This window comes from Phascolarctos cinereus, unplaced genomic scaffold, assembly GCF_003287225.1.
Source record: "Phascolarctos cinereus isolate Bilbo 61053 unplaced genomic scaffold, phaCin_HiC Scaffold_1;HRSCAF=81, whole genome shotgun sequence".
Classification (NCBI taxonomy): Eukaryota; Metazoa; Chordata; class Mammalia; order Diprotodontia; family Phascolarctidae; genus Phascolarctos; species Phascolarctos cinereus.
In genome coordinates this window covers 173,365,879-173,388,080 of record NW_027555514.1, presented here as the reverse complement: position 1 = coordinate 173,388,080, position 22,202 = coordinate 173,365,879, and the positions used below count along the sequence as shown (strand labels likewise).

Below are 22,202 nucleotides of genomic sequence, written 5' to 3'. Positions count from 1 at the left end.
ATAGGAAAATTGTCATCACTGTTAATAGTCCATATAATTCAAATCTCCATATATTTTATACAAATTTCAACAATTAAATTTACTAAAAAAGATGATGAAATAATAAGCAAAGTGCAGAGCTGTGTTACTGTTCTGAGTATAGGTTTTGCTTGAGGCAACTTAAAGCATAAGATTAAAAAAAAAGGAATCTCTTCCCAAATGGATTAAAAACTCAGTGAAATGACCATCTTGGAGGTTATTATGGTAATAACTTTGTATGCATTTGACCCAGACAAGCCTTCTCTAGAGGATTACTGTAATACTTAACATTTTTATTTTCTCAGAATAATTGTTTTAAAATATAGCTTCCTTAAAGAAATCTAAAATCAGATTTCACCTTTGGGCCAATCGGAAATTAAATTCTTGAAAACTTGCAGTTACCAATTGTTATATGGCCTTAATCCTTTTGGAAACTGTTTTAGACCTTTATTCTAGGAGTTATTAGGTTGGAAAACAGCTTCTAGGCAAATGATGCTATTCAAAAACCTTTTACACCAGAAATAATGGTCGGATTATTTCTGCCTCACAAGTAGTCTTCATGTCTGATGTCTATTTTCCCTAAAATTTCTATTGTTACTAGCTAGTATCTCTTGTTTTAATATGGAGTAGACAAAAAAGTATGTAGAATAGAAATGATGTAAACAGCAGTATTAATTATAGTGAGTAGCTTAATGTTTTTAATATTATTTTTGACCTTTATTTTACCTTTTCACTCAGACTATTCTTGAATATTTACAAAGTACCTAGATATCTAAGTTTCTGTTTTCTCCCTCCCCCAGCAAACACCACATTCAATGCAAAATTTTTCATTTCTTTAAGAGTATTATTCTTCCTAAATTGTTAGAATCTTAAATTTTAAAAATTATTTTAGGAAGCATATTACATTTAAAGCAATATTGTTGAAATTATACATGAATATATTTAACAATAATATTCTTTGCTATGGCTCTAAGGTAATTTCAAATAATTAAAACATCAGGCTTTTTAAAAGAACAAATAATGGCCCAAAACAAAATGTTTTGAGAGTTATCATAGGAACACTCAGAAATGGATAGAAAAGGGAATACTTCTTAGAAAAATTGGATCTTTGGAGTAACCGGAACTGCTCAAATTTGCTTTGAGGATTTCATTTACAGGATTCATTTCACTTTACTTAAACAACTTGTTTTACTTTGCTTCTCAATATGCCAAATAATCTTGTTTAATTAGGTATAGGTTATGAAGATAGGAGAAATGATGTATATGTCTATATGTATATACATATGTACATGTAACATTAAAAGCTTGTATGTATGTGGTGCTGTAAGGTTTGCCAAGTGCTTTATAACTGCTTTCTCATTTTATCCTCATAAGTCCGCAAGGTGGCTTCTATTTTTGTTCCCATTTTACAAATAAGAAAACTATGTCAGAACGAGGCTAAGTGACTTGGTCACTGTCACAGATCTATTAAGCGTCTGAAGATCTGAACTCAAATTTACTGAGTCTAAGCCATTATTATAACATTATCTGATACATCGCCCATTCCCATCTGCCATAGGAATTCATTTACACATGGAACTAGAATACATAGGCTTCATTTTATTTACCTTTTAAAAATACTGATACATTTTCAAGTTAACTTTCATTTAAAATATGTCCTTCTTCTACCCCCCATCCATCGAGCCAACTCTTGTATTAATAACAAAAAAAAGAATAAAAGAGGAGTGAAAAAAAAGTTCAGTAAAACTAATCAACAACATAACAAGTGAGTCTGGTAGCATACAAAATGTTCCATAGCCACAGTCCCTCACCTCTTCAAAGAGTGGAGGCAGATATACTTTTCTTTTTCTTTTCTTCAGGGACAAGCTTAATCATTCATTCATTTTTTTATTTCCTTTTTTCTAGTTCATTTACAACATTGTATTTATTGTGTATATTATTATCATGATTCTATTTCACTCTGTATTGTTCATATAAGCTTTTCCTTGCTTCTAAAAGATGTTATCTTTTCTTATGGTTCAATATTAACCATTATATCTCAGTGTCAAAACGTGTTTGATGATTCCTGAATTGATAGTGCGCCGATTTATTTTTCTTCTTTTAACCTGCTTGGAGTATATATGACCTTGTAAAAATATATCTTACTTGTGCAAATATGTGTGTGTATGTATGTCTTTACACACATATGTAGAACAGTGAAAATGAAATGAGAAGAGTAGATGGAATTAAGATAATAGTATTAAAATGCAAATGTCAATAATAAGTATTGTCCTTTATTTTGATCCAACTAACTCAACTGAACAAATAATTTATAAAGCACTTAAAACATATGATCCACTGTGCTAGGTGCTGAAGTTTCAAATATAAAAAGTTATTTTATCCCTATCTTTGCAAAGCTCACAATCTCATAGGGGGTGATGAGACTTATAAATATGACAACAGAATGAAAAATGATTAAGTGCCTATGGGAAGTCATGAAGGATGACAGTGAAATTAGTAAGCTTATGACCAGTCTTTTAGCTAAACTTTGTATCTTCCCACCCCATACCCCTCATAGAGTTCTTTGTGCTGTAGGCATATAATAAATGTTAGATTGCATTAGGTTTGACAGGAAAAGTTTGACAAATTAACAGGTGGAAGGAAGAGGGTGATTCCTTTATCACTCTAATCATTCTGAGATAAATTTAACATAGAGAGTTCATAATGATGCTGGCCTTTCTTCTGAGATATTTAAGGCATGGCACTGGGAAGGAGGCTGCTATCCAGATCAACCCTGACTATACATAGAATTGTATGTTTAGAGCTGGAGAGGGGCTTAAATAGCATCCAGTGTAACTCTATATTTTTATCTATATTATTATATATATCTTCCATACAATACTATTTCCTACTAGATATACATAGAATATATTTAGTATAGATATCATTTATGTAGATTTACAAAAAGAATTTGACTGAATCTCTCTAGATAGTATAATAAATAGAGCACTAGAATTGGAATCAAAAAGACAAAATTCAAATCTTACTAGAGACATTTTCTAGCTATGTGACTTTAGGCAAATCATTTAATTTTTATCAGCTTCAGTTTCTTTATCTTTAAAGTAGAGATAATGATAGCACCTGCATCATAAGATGGAATGAGAAAACTGAAACACCTATGTAGGGCACTTTCTAAACTCTAAAAGTTTAGAAGGAGATTCTTTAAAAGAAGAAAGATGAAGGCTAAATGACAGTACAGTGAAAGAATTCAAAATTACTTTAATGACTATATTCAAAGATAGGAATTAATGGTCTACTGCCAACTTAAAAAACTCCAGTGGAATGTATTCAGACTTGTGCTCAGCACCATATAGTTTCTATCAAACATTTCTATCATATCTAACTTTTCTCTCATAGACTAAGATAAAGTAAACATACAGAATCTTAAAAACCTAGATGACTAAAAGGAGAAATTAGCTAACAGTTTGAATAATAAAGTCAAGATCCAGATACGTTGTGACAGTTTAGAGCACTAGATCAAATCCAGTGAGATGAAATTTGGTGAAGTCAATAGATGATGACTAGTCAACTAAATGACTTCATGATACTAGACATGGAGTCAGAAAGACTTGAGTTCAAATTGTCCTTATACACTTACTAGCTGTGTGACCCTCTGCAAAATGCCAAGCCTCTGTGTGCCTCAGTTTCCTTAACTATGAAATGAGGATAATAATAGTACCTAGATCATAGGATTTTGTGAGTCTCAAATGAGATCATGTTTGTAAAGAAGTTATTAACTGAATGTTTGGCATAAAGCAGATATCTAATAAATAGTTGTTCCCTTTCCCTCATGACAAAAATGTCTCATACAATTCTCTTTCTCATCCTTTGGGTACTGAAATGGTGGTGGATGCTGATAAAGCTCACAACAAAAAAAAGTTTTATCTTGGTTTTTATTTTTGTGTTTTTGGTTTGTTTGGGTTTTTTTGAGAATGAGGAATAACTGATGGATGCCCCATATGTGCCACTGGTATCCTTACAGATGTTAAGAGAATGGAAGGGGTACTTCATACATAATGAGTGAACTTGTGAGCAGAAATATAAAGGAGTCATTCAATATATGCAGGTATATATGGGTGGTAATCTGCATTGAAGGAAGGAACATCTACAATAATGAAATCAAAGATCCCACTGAGTATTTGAATACTTCCATGACAACCCATTTCTGTAGTTAAGATATGAAATAATACCATTATTAACTAAATATTACATTTGTGCAACTCTCAGAAAAATAACTCAAAACAAGAATAAAATTTCTTTTCACTTACTGATTCTGAGATTATTTATTGCCATATAATAAAAAATCTCAGCAGTTTAACTCATTCCACTTTTTCCAGTGGATTATTATTAGGATAAGTTAACCCCATGCAAAATTTTATCCACTGAGATTGATAATTTGCTTACTTGCTTACAAAGTTTTAGGGATATATTTTGTATACAATCCTATGATTAAAAGAGCTTCTCCTTTTCTCATTTGCTTTTCTAAGTAATGCTATAAATAATTCCATAGCCCTTGCTTACAATCCTTTCCTAAAGTCTTCGTCAAAATTTCATGCAGTAGTGTACAAGTATACAGATATATATGTGCATAACCTCAGGGTTTAAAAACTATCTGATACGTAGTTTGATTTAAAAAGGTCAGTCAAAATGTAGCCACTAATTTTAATAATGATTTTTTTCTCACTCTTCTTTATTCCCCCTGAAAATGTTTAAAAACACATATAGTCCATTATTTTCTACTTCATAACATGTGCCTACCTTATTGATATCGTTGCTATCTGAGTAATGCTGGAAAGAAAATAAGGAATATAAGAGTCTCTAAAGAGTCAAAAATGAACATTAGACAGAGAGCAATGGAGAAGCATGTTGTAGGTATGAGCAGTTTGTAACACATAACCAATGAAGAACTTCAGAGAAGAACAAGAGTAAGAGAGGTCAACAAGAGAATATTTACTAGGAAGAGAAGATTGGCTGATTGAGTGGTTAGAGTTCTTGTGATAACCCTTGTGATGTCAGAAGAAAGTGTAGAAACCTCCAACACATAAGGTAGAAAGACTCCGCTAGCAAAATCCCAAGGAAACCTGTTCTACTTTTTGGATCTCTCTATGTGTTAGCTTAAATTTACCTCTACAAAATTTCTATTCCTTGCTCTGAGTTTTGATATTTGGGGTCAAAATATTAACCAATAAAAAAAGTTTATTAAGTTCTCTGATGAGAATTCTCCCTGCTCATTCATTTGCAGATATTGAGGATTGTTGGTATGGAATATTACATATAATGTCAGACTTTGATAATATGGTTAATTTTTCTGATATTTATTTTCCTTTTATATTTCATTCTATCTTTTAAGGTATGGCTCTCTAGGTAGGTACTAGTTCTGTTTATATCAGTTAAAGAATAAATTCTCTGATCACATGAGAAGTTTTTTTCACCTAAATTATCCAGATACTTCTGAAATCCACCAACTATCGCAAATATTTTCAATTATTCTTGTGCCACCTAGAATAATAGATGTAGAAAAGTTGCCTATGAATTTCACTGTTTTAAAGTTTCAAGGATCTATTATTGTATGCCTGTGGATTATCTCTCAATCAATGAAGATTGCACTAGTTTACTGTCAGTGAAGCATTAAATTCACAGAAAACTTCTGGGAAATAATTTGGAATTATATTAGAAAAATTACCAAACTCTTCAGACTTCTTTACTCACTACTGAGAGATACTCCAAGGAAATCAAAGACAGGAAGAAAAGTCTCATACATACCAAAATATTCATAACAGTACTCTTTGTTGTAGCAACTACCTGAATAAAAAAATGTGACTGACCATTGATTAGTGAATGGTTGAAGAAACTGTACTATATTGATATAATGAAATATTATTAATAAGAAATAGTAGCTATGAGAATTTCAGAAAGACACCAAAAGTTAAATGAAATGATGTAAAGAAAGAAGAATGAAGAAAATAACTCCAGTAATAACTTAAAAATGCAAAGAAAAACAATTCCAAAAGAAAACTGAATGTAAATTAAATGAAACAGTCTTGGGCTTGTAGAGCACAATTTTCTCTTCATGATAGGGGATCAAAAGGTTTAATATTTGTAAAGTACTTAGGCCAGTGCATAACACATTGTAGGCATTTAATAAATTCTTGTTCCTTTGATAGAGATGTGAGGTTGTGGAAAGCTGTATACACTATCAGACATGGTATTAATGGATTTTAATTATTTTTCTTTGTTACAGTGAAATGATTTTGTTAGGGGAGAGGATAGGCAGAGGTAGAATATTCATACCCACCCATCTTGTGTGCCTGTTGTACATGTCTTACCTGATTTTGCCACAGTGGTCCAAGTAAGGGGTTAGGGGATAAGGGAAAGTGATAGAAGGGAGGGCAGATTGGGGGAGAGGGTAATCAGAAGCAAACACTTTTGAGGAGGGACAGGGTCAAAGGAGAGCATAGAATAAAAGAGGAGTAAGATAGAATGGAAGGAAATATAGCTAGTCTTTCACAAGATGACTATTATGGAAGTGTTTTGCATGACTACACATGTATAACCTATATTGAAATGCTTGCCTTCTCAATGGGGGGGAAGGTGGAGAGGGAAGACGGGAAAGAATTTGGAACTCAAAGTTTTAAAAAAGAATGTTAAAAGTTGTTTTTACATGTAATTGGGAAACAAGATACACAGGGAATGGCATATAGAAATCTATCTTACTCTAAAGGGAAAGGGGATAACAGAAGGGTGGAGTGATAGAAGAGAGGGCAGATTGGGGGAGGGGTAATTAGAACTCAGGCTGTCAAGTGGTGAGGGAAGGGGAGAGACAGGGAGAAAATTTGTAACTCAAAATCTTGTGCAAGTGAATGTTTAACATTAAAAATAAATTAATTTAAAAGAATTCTGAAGGATATTAGGAATTTAAAATTGTATGCAGTTTTGGAAACTATATTATCTTAGTTGACAATCAATTAAGAAAATATTAGCTAGGTTCCAAAGACTTTGACTTAGGGAATCCCACCTTTGGCATGTTACTATAGAAATGTGGTCAAAAGTATAGAGCATGTGTGGTTATATGTATAGCTAAGTATATTCAAGAATCTTGTATTCACCTAAATGATAAAATCAGTGCCCACCTTATTTATTATAGCCAATATTTGTGTTTCTTGGAGACAATAAATCCTTTCATGATCCTTTGATGCTGTTAATTACTATGGATTCACAATAATTCAAAGTTTTAACTAGAGGTGACAGAATGTTTAAAATCAACTTCAATTTGATTCCCTACCTATTAGTTTTTAGTTAGTGTACTTATCAACAGTTGAAAAATTATATAATAGATTTCTCAACAGAGTAATTCATTCTCAAAAATAACATAATATAGGACAATGTTATATTATAGAGGATTCCCTTGAAAATTTACTATCTTCTGGGATTATTTTGCTTATCCTAGAATATAGAGTTTTCTTCAGATAAAAGAGTGACATTATCATCATTGTATTTGATGAATACAATCAGTGGAGAGTTATCAAGTAATTCATTATTGCTCAATTCAGAGTTTTCCAAATTGTCTATCAAGCTCTACTAGGGGGTACAAGAATGTGGGAGTGAGGTTGAGGTAGGTAAGTGTTATGGACAACAATCTTTGGTTATTTCCTTGTACAATTCCATGTAAATATATTCACTTTTTTCATTGAAAACAAAGTTCAGATCAAACTCAACAGAAGCATGATTATGACAGTGAATTTGCTTCAAATGACAGTGAATGCAGTACAATGATTAATATGGTGAGGGCAGATGAGTTCAAATTTGTATCATCTACTACAGTCACCATCAGTCAGGGTAGGGTCATGTCACAGGTAAGTTGTCATCAGACACTTGCAGCATAAGAACATTAAGGCAGCTAGGTGGCAAAATGGATAGTACTAAACCTGGAGTCAGGAAGATCTGAGTTCAAATTTGGCCATAGTCATTTATTAGCTGCATGCCCCTGGGCAAGTCACTTAACCTCTGTCTGCCTCAGTTTCCTCATCTGTAAAATGGAGATAATAGTAGCACCTATCTCCCAGGATTGTTGTGAGGATCACATGACACAATAGTAAAGTGCTTGACACAGTGTCTGGCACACAGGAAGTGCTGTATCAATGTTAGCTATCATCATCCTTATATCATATGTTTAATATTTGTGTATTATTTAAAACTATAATAAAGTCTTAATTTGTTTGAATAAAATATGATTGTTTTATGAAAAGTGTGTGGGACTGGATCAACACTTTTTTTTTCCTTGTAAAATTGGGAGAGGCAACTACACAAATAAGCACAGGAAAAAGCAAAAGCTGATCAAAAGGCTCTTGAGGGGAAAAAATACACAAATTATTACTTGGAGAAATATGCAAACCAAATAATAATGAATGCAGTAATATTTTAAAGGAATGCAAAACACAAAAAACTATGTTGCCAATATCAGAAAAATAAATGACTAGTAATACTATGTTCCCCTCTCAAAATCTCAGGTCATCAATAGCCTTCTGCAGCTTCTCACAATTAGTTTGTTTAAATCAGCAACATAAAAACTACCATTCAACTTCTCCTGTGTGGGTGGGTATATTTGATCTATACAGACATCTTTACCATGGAAAAGCAATTGCCAAATAGGAATCAATACCTATAGATTTATTCCTACTTTCAAAAATCTTAATAGCACATTGCCTGACATCCTTTTTTTTTTAACATGAAATCAAACAATGTATAATTGAGATCCGTATTAGTGTCACGGGGTGCTTAATATCCACTGAGAGGATTTATTAGCGATCATCCCTGATTATTTTACTCTAAATTTATTTACATATCAAGTGTAGTTGAATAGTACTTGAGCAAAATTAATTCATTTAATACACATGTATTTCCTCAAAGTATAACAACTAGCATAACCTTTGAAATTACTGATTTAATCCTTTATGGTTTGCTTCTGATTACCTCCAAACCTCATTGCTGACTAAATTCTGAACAGAAATAGTCCGTCCTCAACTGTATTTCTCAGAGATTATTTTGCTAACTCTGAGTTTCTTTGAAATGATCAGTTTCACTCCTCACTTCTTAAAACTTCCAAGGTAAACCTAAACCTTCCCCAACAAAGAAAAAAAGAAAGAAAAGTCCAGACACTAGAACTACTATACTGGCAAGCCTACTTTTAATGAATTTCTTGAAAAAGCAGAAATACTATGGTATAATCTATACTGCTAATTGGATTCATTGAGGGTAAAAGTTTATTTTAAGGTAGGTATAGTCTTGCTTGACTGGAGGAGAAAGGTTAGCCTGGAAGTTCCTATCTCTACTTGCACATAAAAGGACATATGCCAAGCCTCTCAACACACCAAGTGTATTTTGGAGGGGGAAGGGGATTTACCTACGTGAAGGAAATTCCTCACTGAGGATTTCCTATAACCCAATAAATTAACAATTCTAAACCTGCCTCCCCTCCCCAATGTATGTGGAGGTATTTTTTAGATTATTATGTCATTCCATAAACATTTTGAACTTTGTTCCCAAACAGTTACAAGAAAAATAGTGTCTGGTACTTTAACAATTTAATGACCCATTATATATCATTACACATATTACAATGAATATTATAATATTCCTCCATTCTAAATCCTTCCCCAAGCATAGTTATCTCAAGATTCAAAGGTCAGTCCCTGAAAGAATGGGTTAGTAGGACATCCACTGAATGGGAACACCTACTCTGTGTTGATCTTGACTGTCATTTTGGTTGTTGGTAGTAAATGAGTAAAGTACATGGGGGGGGGGAAGGTCTTTCATGACTGATGGTGATGGTTCCTTCAGAATAATGTATTTGCTTGTGTGATACCTAAAAATGGTTGTTGATTAATGGAAATATTGAAACCAGGTTTCCAGGTTATGTCTTCACATTTGAATTTTGTTGGTAGAACAAGCAAACATTAGAGAAATGTTGAAATCAGCAAAAGGAAAAAAAAACATGTATAAGCATAACAAAACCTTTGGGAAAAAATTTCCTTGTCCCCACTATGTTTTTTTTTTTAAACACATTTACAAAACTGCACCTGATTGTACTAAATATCTCAGGGAAAATTTTTTTGGAAACATTTGAACTTCCCAACTATCTCCCAGTCTTAAAAAAGGGAAAAATGGAAATAAGCATTTTAGATACTGTCACCAAGGAAATAAACATTTATAGCTTCAATAAAGGTAGCACTTATTAGACCAAGGTTAAAAAAAAAAGTTAGGTGAGCCGGGGACTTTATCTTATTGCTGTAGATGTTCTGGTAAGGAGATAGCAACTCACACAGCATTATAGTGTAAATGCTTATTATAGTCTGCGTATTGTATGTTTGAATTTAGGTAAGCATGAGTCCAAACTAATAGAAAGCATCCAGTTTGACTTCTATTCTTCTAACTTACATCAAAACAAGAATAACAAAACCGTTTTGTTTTCTGCTATAATGTTTTCTTACCCAGTGTGGGGAATAAGTTTTCTTTACAGCTTCTGAACTCTTGTCAACAGGATCAAACAGGAGCTGGGTCATCAGCAAGAGTATGCTAGAAAAATAAAATTAAAGCTGAATTATTTTTTCTTTTGAGAATATTTAGTATGTCACTTTCAGAGTGAGAGAATTACTGAGCCTTTAAAAAATAATAATGTCATTCTTTGCAAAAGATGTATTATTAAATGGCATCAGAATTCACTTAAAAGCTAATCTCTCAGAAAATATATCATTTGCCCCAATATGAAAGTTATAGAGAACATGTCAACCTGTAGTTACAGAGGAGGTTTTGGTTGCATTTGTAGAAAAATAAAATTCCTCACCTGGGAGTTCCCTACATCAATGAAATCATAGATTCAATCCTGATCCCTATTCTATCCTTTTTATTTCTTTTTAAGACATCTTACCCTGAGCATGTTTATTCACATATGGGATACATTAAGGAGATAGAAATTCAATACTTATGAGCACAAATAAGCAAAAATGAAGAAGAAAAGAAGAATGGGACCCTAGGCACAAGTAGAAGTGGCAGGAAAAAAGGCATTTCTGCCATTGAAAAAGAGAAGGCAGAGAGAATGACCAAAGATATAGATATAGGAATGTGTGTGTGTGTGTGTGTGTGTGTGTGTGTGTGTGTATGTGTGTTTCAGAAAGTTGAGGTACTTAATTTTGTAATAGCCTGAACCTTCCCCCAAAATACAAGGTAAAGTCATCTTCAGAGAACCCTAGCATTACATATTAAAGTTGGGAAAGCAACTCTAAGGTCATATCTTTCCAATCCATTCTTAAATAGGAGTCCTATTTTCTACAACATCTTTGACAACTGGCCACCCAACTTCTGCTTTAAAAGATTTTTCAGCCTGAAAGAACTCATTCCTTTTCTCAGAGAAGTCATGGTGAATTTGATAGCCTGAAGAGAGATGGGTAAAGTTATGGAATAATCAATTCAGAAAATGAGATAAGCTCAAAAATCATGCTAGTGAATCATGGCTGCTAAAGTATTGTTTAAGTTCTGCCTCATCTTATTGGAATGTTTGAAAAAATAATAGCTAGCACTTATAAAACAATTTAAGGTTTACAAAGGGCTTTACAAATATTATATCATTTTATCTGTGTTACTGTGCAAATAAACTGACATAATTTTTGTAAATATTATGGGAAGAGGTAGCTGCTATGAACTAAGGAAGATAAGTTAAATGACTTGCCCAGGATGATACAGCTAATAAGTATCTGAGGCTGGATTTGAACTCAAGTCTTACCGAGTCAGGGACTCAGGTCCTCTATCAAATATGCTACCAGCTACCTCTGAAAAAATAGGGGAAAGTAACCCTGGAAAAACTGAACAAGAATGAAAGCAAACTTGTATACAGAAAGAGTAGGGAAAATATAGAATACATGCAATATTTTATCAAAAATAATTTTAAATGGCATGCTACACTTTTGCTTCCTTTATTTATTTCATAATTTTCACCAAACACTTCCTTTCAACTAAAAACAAAACAAAACAAAAACAAAAACAAAAAACATATTCCATCACTACCTCTCTCCCACCCTAACCCCACCCCTTACAAATGACAGTCCTTACTTAAGTGCTAAATGTACACTAGTGTTTGACCTGCAGGGGGAGGGAGAATGGAATTATCTGACAAATTGGAAAAGTATAACAGCAGCCAAATTCGCTTAAAATGCAAGACAGTTATTTTATTTGTCAGATCACAGTCATTATACAATATGGGAATTCAGAGGTAGTATTTTACCCACAAGAGGGAGCCTGTATTTTTTTATGTTTTTACAATGTAAGATGAAAAGTCAAATTAAAATAGGAAGTTATAAATAATTATTGCTGACATCATAATCTTCATGACAAAAAAATTTTATGAAATCAGATTTAACTTGGCTCATTTATCTGTATAAATAATATTGTATTGGAAGATAGGGAAGAAGAATTAAAAATAAAATATTAAATCTGTTGTAATTGTATTTCTACAAAAGTGAATATTTCTGTCCCTACAAACCACTGTAAGAAGAAATATGTTAGTTGCTAAAACAACTTGGTGGGATATACTTTTTTAAAATATGTAGAAACATTAGTTTTCCTAAACTGTTTTGAGTCTTTACAAGAATTCTGCCATTCAGTTTAATTAGATAGGATGAGAATTGTTTTCATGCATCTTCATATTGAAAAGAGGCTTCTGCAAGCAATCTTCTTAATGCTTATAGAAAAGAAAAGATCCCATTTTAAAAGTCACTCTAGTGTCACATTCTCACCAAAATCACTTACAAATTTGTCTATAGCAAGTCATAGCTCTGAGATGGTTTTGTTAACTTTCTTTACTTATAACGGATAAATTGTGAGTTTTTAAAAATAAATCTAAACGTTAGTCTTTCTTTTCTCATCATCTTCCTCAATACCTTTCCATCATAAAGACTTCCTATATCAATTAATATTTGCAAAGAATTGGAGGCCATGAAAGTTTATGAATCACATTAGGAAAAATATAGATACACTGAGCATGATCTCAAAATGATTCTGCTCTTATTGTGAACAAAAATAAAATCTACTACATTTACGATCACAGCAGTGAGTTGAAATTTTTTCATAATTCCTTCCTTGGAAATACCACCTAAGAGAGAAAGTAAGAAATATTTCTTCTCCCCTCCCCCAGGGTCCTCTTCTCAAATCTCAGCACTCATTTAGTGCTTCCGACAGGAGCAGGCACTTGAGATAGAAGGGGTTAACAACTGCCGTTCTTCTTTCTGGAATGTCCAACCTACCCATTAAAAGCATTTTTTTCTTAGGGACTGTGAGTCTAATGGACCCAAAATCAATACCTTATAAATGACATAGAAAAAAATATATTCATTTTATAGACTAATGTACTTTAGTGCCTGAGTTGTATTTACACCCTCTACTTTAAAAAAGGAACAACAATTCCATCCCTGCCAGTAAAAGGTTGCTCAGTCACGCTGGTGATGCACTGCAGAAATCGACTGTCACCCCCCCCCCCACATCCCCAAGTTTGAGAGTCAGGGGAGGGAGAATACAGCAAAACCTTACCTCTCTCAGGGAAACTTTAAACAGGCTGTTTGGACTTTTTCTTTGGGATTGCTTTTTTTTTTCTCTGAGAGATTTTTTTTCTCCAAAACAAACGTTACTTTTTAAACGAATTTAGGATAGTTTGATCAAAAGCCCTGGGGGCTGTAGGACTGACCGACATGCAAAATTAACGGAACCAAAGCAATACAAGATTCCTCCATATCATACCACAGGTCAATGGATGCTAGACGAGCTTTTCAGATTGGAGGCATATTTTTTTCCCCCAGACACAGCAGGGGACCACTAGTTTGTAAAGTTATGATAGTAGCACTTTGGCTTGTAGGGGGAAAGGCTAAAGAGAAGATTTAAACTTCACATATAGCATTTTAATCTGAAACACTGAAACCTTATTGTTAACAGAATTTAATAATACAGTGTCTTCCAAAGCCATGACAGCTTAAGAGCTGCAAGGGACCTTAAAGATCATCTAGTCCAATTTCCTCTTTTTAGAGAGGGAGAAACAGACTCCCATAGAACAGAATTGACTAGCACAGATTATGCTTAGAGTGAATGACGGAGTCTGAATTAGAACCCATGTCCATTGACTCCAGAGCAATATGTTGTCCTTGCCACCTTACATTACACTCATCACTCCAAAGTCAGTCAACAAACATTTATTACATGATTGCTAGTACTCCCAAGGCTTTGAATTTAAATTAATTTTGCATAATGTAATGCTAATTTTAAATCAAATGAAAAGATAATAAATTACATTGAAAGAGGCTTTTCTAGGAAAAAAAATCACTTGTGTTATTTCCTCATTCTAAAAGATGCAGAGCAAAGTAGCTGTGATAAATGAATAGGGAATCTAGTTTAAGGAGCCATGGTGCTATGCAAATTCTAGCAACAGGTCAGCCTGAAATTTTCTATTCAGTTTTACTGGCTTAAAAAAAATCTATATGGTTATGAAATAAATAAAAAAAACTCTGTTGTTCTTTAATCCATTTGCCAACTGAGTCATTTATCCTCTATTAGATAAAGTATAATAGACTCTACCGAAAGGGTCACTGGCCTTCCATTTAATGATATTGCCAGCACCAATCTACATTTTCCCGGCAGTGTCCCTCAACACAGAATAAATGGCTGATCTCTTCACAATAACAGCTGATTTCTATTTATTAAGCTAAAAAGGTCACCATTTTCTACGGCTGGGCCGCCCTGCACTATTGATAATTTTATGCATAAACAAATGGCAAATTTGTGCCACATAAATATGCATTAGCAATTACTTTTTCCTCAAGCAACGCTCACCGCATGCAAATGTATACCTCATAGGGCCTAGTGGCTTTTGTTTTAGCTCTTGAACAGTGAAACAAAAGAGCACAATAAACAGTTTAAAATTGCCAATCAATAGGCAATGCAAATTCAAAGGTAAATGGCAAGAAACATGCTCAAATACAACTAAACAAAAACACCAAAAAATGAGGTGGGGGGTGATTGTGGGGAGATTTCTCTCTTTTACAAAAAAAATCCTTATTATATTTTTCTCCCTTTTGATAATGAAAAGGCTAAAGTACTCTTGACACCGTACAGCTAGGCTAGTGCCAAAGCAGATGCCATATGGAGAAGTGGAAAATACACACAAGTTGAATAAACACACACACACATACACACACACAACACACACACACACACACATATCCTTCAAGAGAAAAAGAATTGGAGAAGAGCATGTTCAGAAAGTATTTCAGAGAGATCACCTGCTCAAAGTACTCTGATTTCAGATTTTCTTTCCAGGTCTTTCTTTCCTTTTTTCCTCCCTACCTCTCCCTTGCTCCTTTTCTCTCTTTCTTTCCCTCTCTCTCCTATTATTTCTTAGGGAGGAATAGGGCTTAGCCTAAAAAAACTTCACTTTTAGTAGAAGTGAGAGTGAGCAACCATGAAATAAGAAATAACAAAGCATATACTCTTTCATTTGGGGGGAGTTTGAAACCCTTAGCACATGAGTAAATCATCTTGCCAAAGATGTCATTCTAGCTCAGCATATAACTAACATTTATAGAGCTAAGTCAACTTTGTAAAGTTGACCCAAGCTGTTATATGTCTAAATGACTGTCAATCAAATAATCTCCTTCTAGAAATATGCCCATTATGCACCACATACCAATCTCTACTCAAATACCTAGCTGGACCACATTTCTGGGGAAAAAAAAGTCAGTTTGTGTAGAAAAAACCCCCTAAATTTTGAGGTTAGGCTGGCCTTTCCATTATTCCGACATTTCTGAGTATTCCATTCTTTTCAAATGTAAAAAACCAGAAACAGGTGTTTTAAGCAGAAGTGATTGGGAAAAGGTGTAGTAGTCTCTATCCCTTATGACAGCATAGGGATCTATCAACATTAGCAAGCATGCAAAAAAAAAAAAAATTGCACAGTGATGGGTTAGTTGCCTTCAATTACAATCACAGGGAAGTGATGGAAAACAGTATATACAAAAAAGTTTCAGGTGTCTTGCTGATGCTGATAATCTTCTATGGTCAAACACATCATTCTCAAGAAACAGAACAACAAAGCACCATTGGTGTGCATTTCATCAAGAGGAAATAGGGAAAAGGTAGATAGATATCTACATCCAGAATAGTTTCAGGTTTGTTTCTTCATTTGGCTTGTTTATATTTTTATAGATGCCTAAGATTTCTTCCCATGGAATTCAGACCTTCAGAGGTTGGTCTTGTCTGTCACACAAGTGAGACAGAGGTGTGAACACAACCAGGGTCTCTTGAATCACCTTGGGAATTTGTCTTTGACAAGAGCTGAGTTCCCTGGCTTCTAAGTATGCACTGGAGAATGTCGGTTTGAAGCATTCACTATTCACAATTAGAACACAGAATCAAGGAGAGGGAGACAGTTGATAGGAGCAATATCTACCCCAAAACCTAAACCCTAAATCACATTAAAAGATAATGAAAACATCATTTACCCCCCCAAAACCTTTTTGTGCAACTTTATTGAGTATTTGACTCTTTGTATAAAGTATACGCAAATGTGATATGAAATACCCAAGAAAATGCATAATCTCACATTTCTTTACTTTATTGCACTGCTGTGCACAACAGTGCACATACACTTCATAGGCATGCATAGAGCTTGGGGTAGAACTAGTTCATACTTTATGCATGCTTATCACTCTATTTCAGGCTTTCATCACCTCTAAACTATGCAAATGTAATAACTGTTGTCCCTACCTCCAATCTCTATTCTCTATGGTCCACCCTTTACATAATTGACAAAATAATTTTCCTGATGCACCAGTATGAGCAATCAATCCTCTGCTCAAAATCTTTTGGTTCTAATCTCTTTATTCTGGGCTTTAGGATATTCACAATCTGACTGTAATCCATATTTCTAGCCATATTCCACAACTCCTGTCTCATATTCTCTTTGTCCCAGATAAAACTGATGAGTAGCTCTTTCTCAACTTTATCCTGACTCCATGCATTTTGTCTATCTTTGACTTCTTTTAAGTCACAAGTCAGGCGGCAACTCCTCCATAAAACTTTCTTGGCTCCCTCAGGTAGAAATGCCAGGTGAACCTGGCATTTTTTTTTAAAGCAGGTTGATTACACTGTTAGATCAGGGGAATGTTGTAGATATCATTTGCCTGGACTTTTAGCAAAGCATCTGATAAAGTCTTTCAAGAAATTCTTATGGCTAAGATGAATAAATGACTTAAAGAAAAAGTATTTTTTTAAGTGCTTACCATGGGCCAACAGCTTTGCTTTCTGGGAAAAAGGGGAAAAATCAAGACAAACCCAGTTCTGAAGGAAATCATACTGTAATAAGGGGGGGAGAGGAAATCACATAAAAGACAGTTTGGCTGACAAGGTTGTTGTAAAGTTCTGAAAGTCAGTGTCCTAGGTCAGTGAGTCAATAAACCTTTATTAAGCACCTACTATCTTCCAGGTACATTGCTAACTGCTGGGTATACAAAGAAAGGCTAAAGACAATTCTTATTCTCTTATCAGTAGGTCAGATGCCAATGCCTGGGGTGTTGAAGAAATGGCAGGGCAGATGGTGAGGCCTGGTGGTTCTCCATTGCACTGGAAAGAATGGAGTTGGTGACTCCCATCTCATCAAAACTGTATGAGAAGTCAAACAGCCCAGATGGGTCCTTTACCACCTGGGGTTAGAGGAAGGGGTGGAGTAAACCACTTAGCAGACTATTACAGGCATTTGTTAAAGATGCATTTCACATTTTTTTTTCTTCTTGAAAGAAAATTAATGAGAAGGAGTACCTTGCAACTTAAGCAAATTATTCCTGGTAACCTACCATAGAACATGCACATTTGTTTCAATAATTTTCTAAATGTAAAACTATTTGATGCTGTATACCCATAATGTATTCAACAAAGAGGAGAAGGCAGAGTCCCATTGGCTAAGTTTTGAAACTATGCACGTCTTGGATTTGATATCTGTAAAAATCAGAGTTGCTTCTTCTAGGTGCTTTTAAAAATAATATATTCCATTTTTATATTACCTACATTCTCTGTCTGTCTGTCTGTCTCTCTCCATCTTTCTGTCCCTTTCCTTCTTTCCTGCTATTATACATGTATATATACATACACACATATACGTATATACATATACGTCATATATTCACTATCCTCCTTCCCAGACAGCCATTTTAAACAAAGAATAAAAAGAGGGGGTGGGGGAATTTAGTTCAGCAAAATAAACCAGCATATCAAAAAGGTCTGATATTGTATTTAATAGTCTATACTCTTTGTCCTCTCATGTCTGCAAAGAAGTAGGAAAGGGTGACCTTATGTCTTTTCTTTGAGCCTGAAGTCATTATAATTTCAAAGTATTCAGTTTACTTCATTCTGTTATTGCTGCATTTTCCATTTATAGTATTAAAGTCATTACATTGTTTTCCTGGTTCTGCTGACTTCTCTTGGTACCAATTCCAATATCTTCTCATGCTTCTCTATATTTATGATATTCACTTTTTTATATAGCACAGCAATATTACAGCATACTACATCTATTGCTATTAAAGTTTATTAATAATAGCTAACATTTATAGAATTCTTTAAGATTTGTAAAACTTTATATATGTTGTCTCATTTGATCCTTACAAGAATTCTTAGTCTCCATTTTGCAGATGAGAAAAGTGTGGCTTGGAAAGGTTAAGTGATATGCCTAAGGTCACACAGATAATAAGTGTCATGGGCTGGATTTTAACTCAAATGACATAGCTAGTAAGTATCTGAAGCAGGATTTGAACCTTGATCTTCCTAACTGCAAGTCCACTACTCTATCCAATGCACCACTCAAATTCTATTGAATACTTATTATTTCAACCAATGTTTCTCCTAGCTTTGTAATATGTAATTTTGAAAAGTCATTTTCTGTCAAAAGTCTCCTTTAAAATAGCATTCACTTGTGGAAATCTGAGTACACAAATATACTGCTGGTGGAGTTGTGAACTAGTACAACCATTCTGCAGAGCAGTTTGGAGCTATACCCAAAGTGCTATAAAACTGCATACTCTTTGACCCAGCAGTACCACCACTGTACCACCACTAGATCTGTATACCTATAAAAGACAAAGAAAAAGAAAAATGAATCATATATGCAAAAATACTTATAGTAGTTCTTTTTTGTGGTGGCAAAGAAATGGAAATTGAGGGGAATGGCTGAACAAGTTGTGGTATATGATTGTGTTAGAATTCTATTGGGCTATAAGAAATGACAAAGGAAGACTTATATGAACTGATGCAAAGTGAAATGAGTAGAACCAGGAGAACATTGTATGCAGTAACAGCAATATTTAATGATGACCAGCTGTGAAATACTTAACTACCCTAATCAATATAATGATCCAAGACAATTCCAAGGGACTCATGATAAAAAGTTCTATGCATCTCCAGGAAGAGAACTTATTAACTCTGTGCAGATTGAAGCATACTTTTTTCACTGTTTTGTAACATGGTGAATGTGGAAATAAGTTTTGCATGACTTCATATGTATAATTGATGTCATATTGCTTGCCTTCTCAATAGATGGGGGAAGAACTAGAGGGAAGAAGAGAATTTGAAGGTCAAAATTTTTAAAAATGAAAGTTACAATAAATACATTAAGCATATTATATAAAAATTTGCATCTCTGTTTAGTAGGATGAAATGTTTTATCAGGAATAAAGGAAAACATACAGGAAAAGCTGCATGTTAGAAAATGAATGCACAATGATTTGGGAATTTCTAATCTAGTTGCAAATGGTGGTGCCTTGCCCATAAAAGGGTAAATTGGAAGAGGAAAGAGTTCTACAGAAAGGAAAGTAGATTCTTTTCTGACCACATTAAGTTTGAGATGCTCTTTGGACATCTATTTCAAGATTTCCAAAAGAATTCAAAATATTTTCCAAAATTTCCAGGAGTCTATGTTAGGAGATTTTCCGAAGTAGATCTGGGAATCATCTGCATAGAGAAGAAAACTGAACCCAAGGTAGCTTATGACATCATCAAGTGAAATAGCATAAAGCCAAAAGAGAAGAGGGCCACTAATAAAGCCTTTAGCAAGTGGCATGATATGAATGAAGTAGTAGTAAAGGAGACTAAAAAAGAGCAATTAGATAGAAAGAATAAAAATCTAGAGGGAGAGATGAAATAGAATATACGAGGAGAAAGTGATCAACAAGAAAAAAATCCTTCAAATTTGGCATATTAGAGATTACAAATAACTTTGGAGATAGCAGTTTCAGGTGTTGAGATTGAAAGCTAGATTTCAGAGGGTTTAAAAAAGGAGTTAAAAGTGAAGAAGTAGAGATAGACAACAAGTGCTGACGGCTTTCTCAAGGCATTTAGCTGAGAAGGGAGAAGACACATAATATATCTATTGGAGCTGGTAAGAACAAGCAAGAGCTTTGAAAGGATGAGTGAAAAAAGGATATGTTTATAAGTAGCAAGAAAGAGCTACTAGATAGATTGAAGACAAGAGATACTGGGGGTAATAGTGGGAATAATCTTCTGGAGAAGATGAAGAGGGATCATATAAGTGCTTGTAGAGGTATTTACCTTGGGAAGAAGTGCCACCTCTTCATTTAATATGAGTGATAAGGGGCAGCTAGGTGGTGCAGTGGATAGAGTGCTAGCCCTGAAGTAAGGAGGACCTGAGTTCAAATCTGGCCTCAGACCAAACACTTGACACTAGCTGTGTGACCCTGGGCAAGTCACTTAACCCCAATTGCCTAACACCAAAAAAAAAAATATGAGTGATATAAGAAGGCAAGAAGGGAGAATTATTGGTGAATGGTCTCACTTTTTTTTTTTTGGTAAGTATGAGATAAGGTCCTTCATCTGAGAGTGTGATGGAAGGGATAGTGTGGGAGGCATGTGGAAATAAGAAGTTTGGAGCAGTTCCTTTGGAGTATGAGATTATACACAGATTAGGAAGGAGAAGAATGATTAATTCCTAACCTCAGTGAAGACTCAGTAGAAATTGGAACATATAAATTTGTAGTTGACCTAGTCAACACAACTCCATTATTTTTTCATCTCTAGTCATCAGTATATGAACAAGTATGAAGGAAGCGTATGGCAAAAGTAATCCAAGATTGGGGTTTAGCAAAGTATGATTAGTGATAGGACAAAGTGGCAAAGGATTCGAGAGTAGAGGATACTACAGAGTGAAACTGATCCACCAAGAGGTAGGGATAGGGAATGAAGGACACTGTACATGGTGGAGAGGTGTTGACCTGAAAAAGAATGGATAAATGTCTAGAATGGATGTCTCACTGAAGATAAAAACAAGAATTAGGTGTTTTAAAGCAGAGGAACAAATGAAATGAAAAAATACTATGAATAGATAAAGGAATTTCAGAATATTTGAGTGTTATGGCAAGATCAATGGTATGATCAACTCAGAGTGTAGCTGAGGTGAGGTGGAAGATCATGGATAGATGGAATAGCATGGAAGATAAGTAGCTTTAGAAATTGAGAAGTAAAGTCATTTGAGGGAGAAATGAGGAAAGAGAGAGAGAGAGAGAAAGAGAGAGAGAGAGAGAGAGAGAGAGAGAGAGAGAGAGAGAGAGAGAGAGAGAGAGAGAGAGAGAGAGAGAGTCTTTTAAAGTTCTAGTTTCCATTTATTCAGATTATAACTACTTTCTGGCTACTGAAGAAGAATAAGAAAAATACTCAGAAATTAAAAACATTAAATGTTCCTTTCTTGCTACCACCAATCTAGTCTTTCCATTGCTCATTCCATTTCCAGTTAAGGATATGGAATCTAGAAGGCTATAGAAAAGACAGCTGTGAACCACATCCAATCAATCAATATGATCAATATTCATGAAACGTAATTTGCAATATTAGAGGAGTATTCTAGTTATTTTAAGGAATTAACACATATAATTAATAAGTATCCATTTGAAAGGTAAATCTATGTCATGCACTTTCTAAAATGGGAAAAAAAAGAGCATTATGAAATACACAAAAGAAATGTCACCATATAAGATCCTAGAAAAAAATAATACTCTTATCAATTCTCTGTAATCTTTACTTACTTTTTGTTTACTAATGGAATTTTGGCCCCA

At 34.1% G+C, this 22,202-nt stretch overlaps 1 protein-coding gene across 4 annotated transcripts in view; it reads right to left on the bottom strand.

The window, feature by feature from the left end:
- Positions 1–22,202, bottom strand: part of SOX5 (SRY-box transcription factor 5) — a 1,266,595-nt gene that overhangs the window by 905,340 nt on the left and 339,053 nt on the right. For all 4 annotated transcript variants that reach the window (XM_020994275.2, XM_078155084.1, XM_078155082.1 and 1 more), the window contains one exon: positions 10,545–10,629. The gene's annotated coding sequence lies outside the window, so the exon portion shown is untranslated. The remainder of the gene's footprint in view (positions 1–10,544; positions 10,630–22,202) is intronic.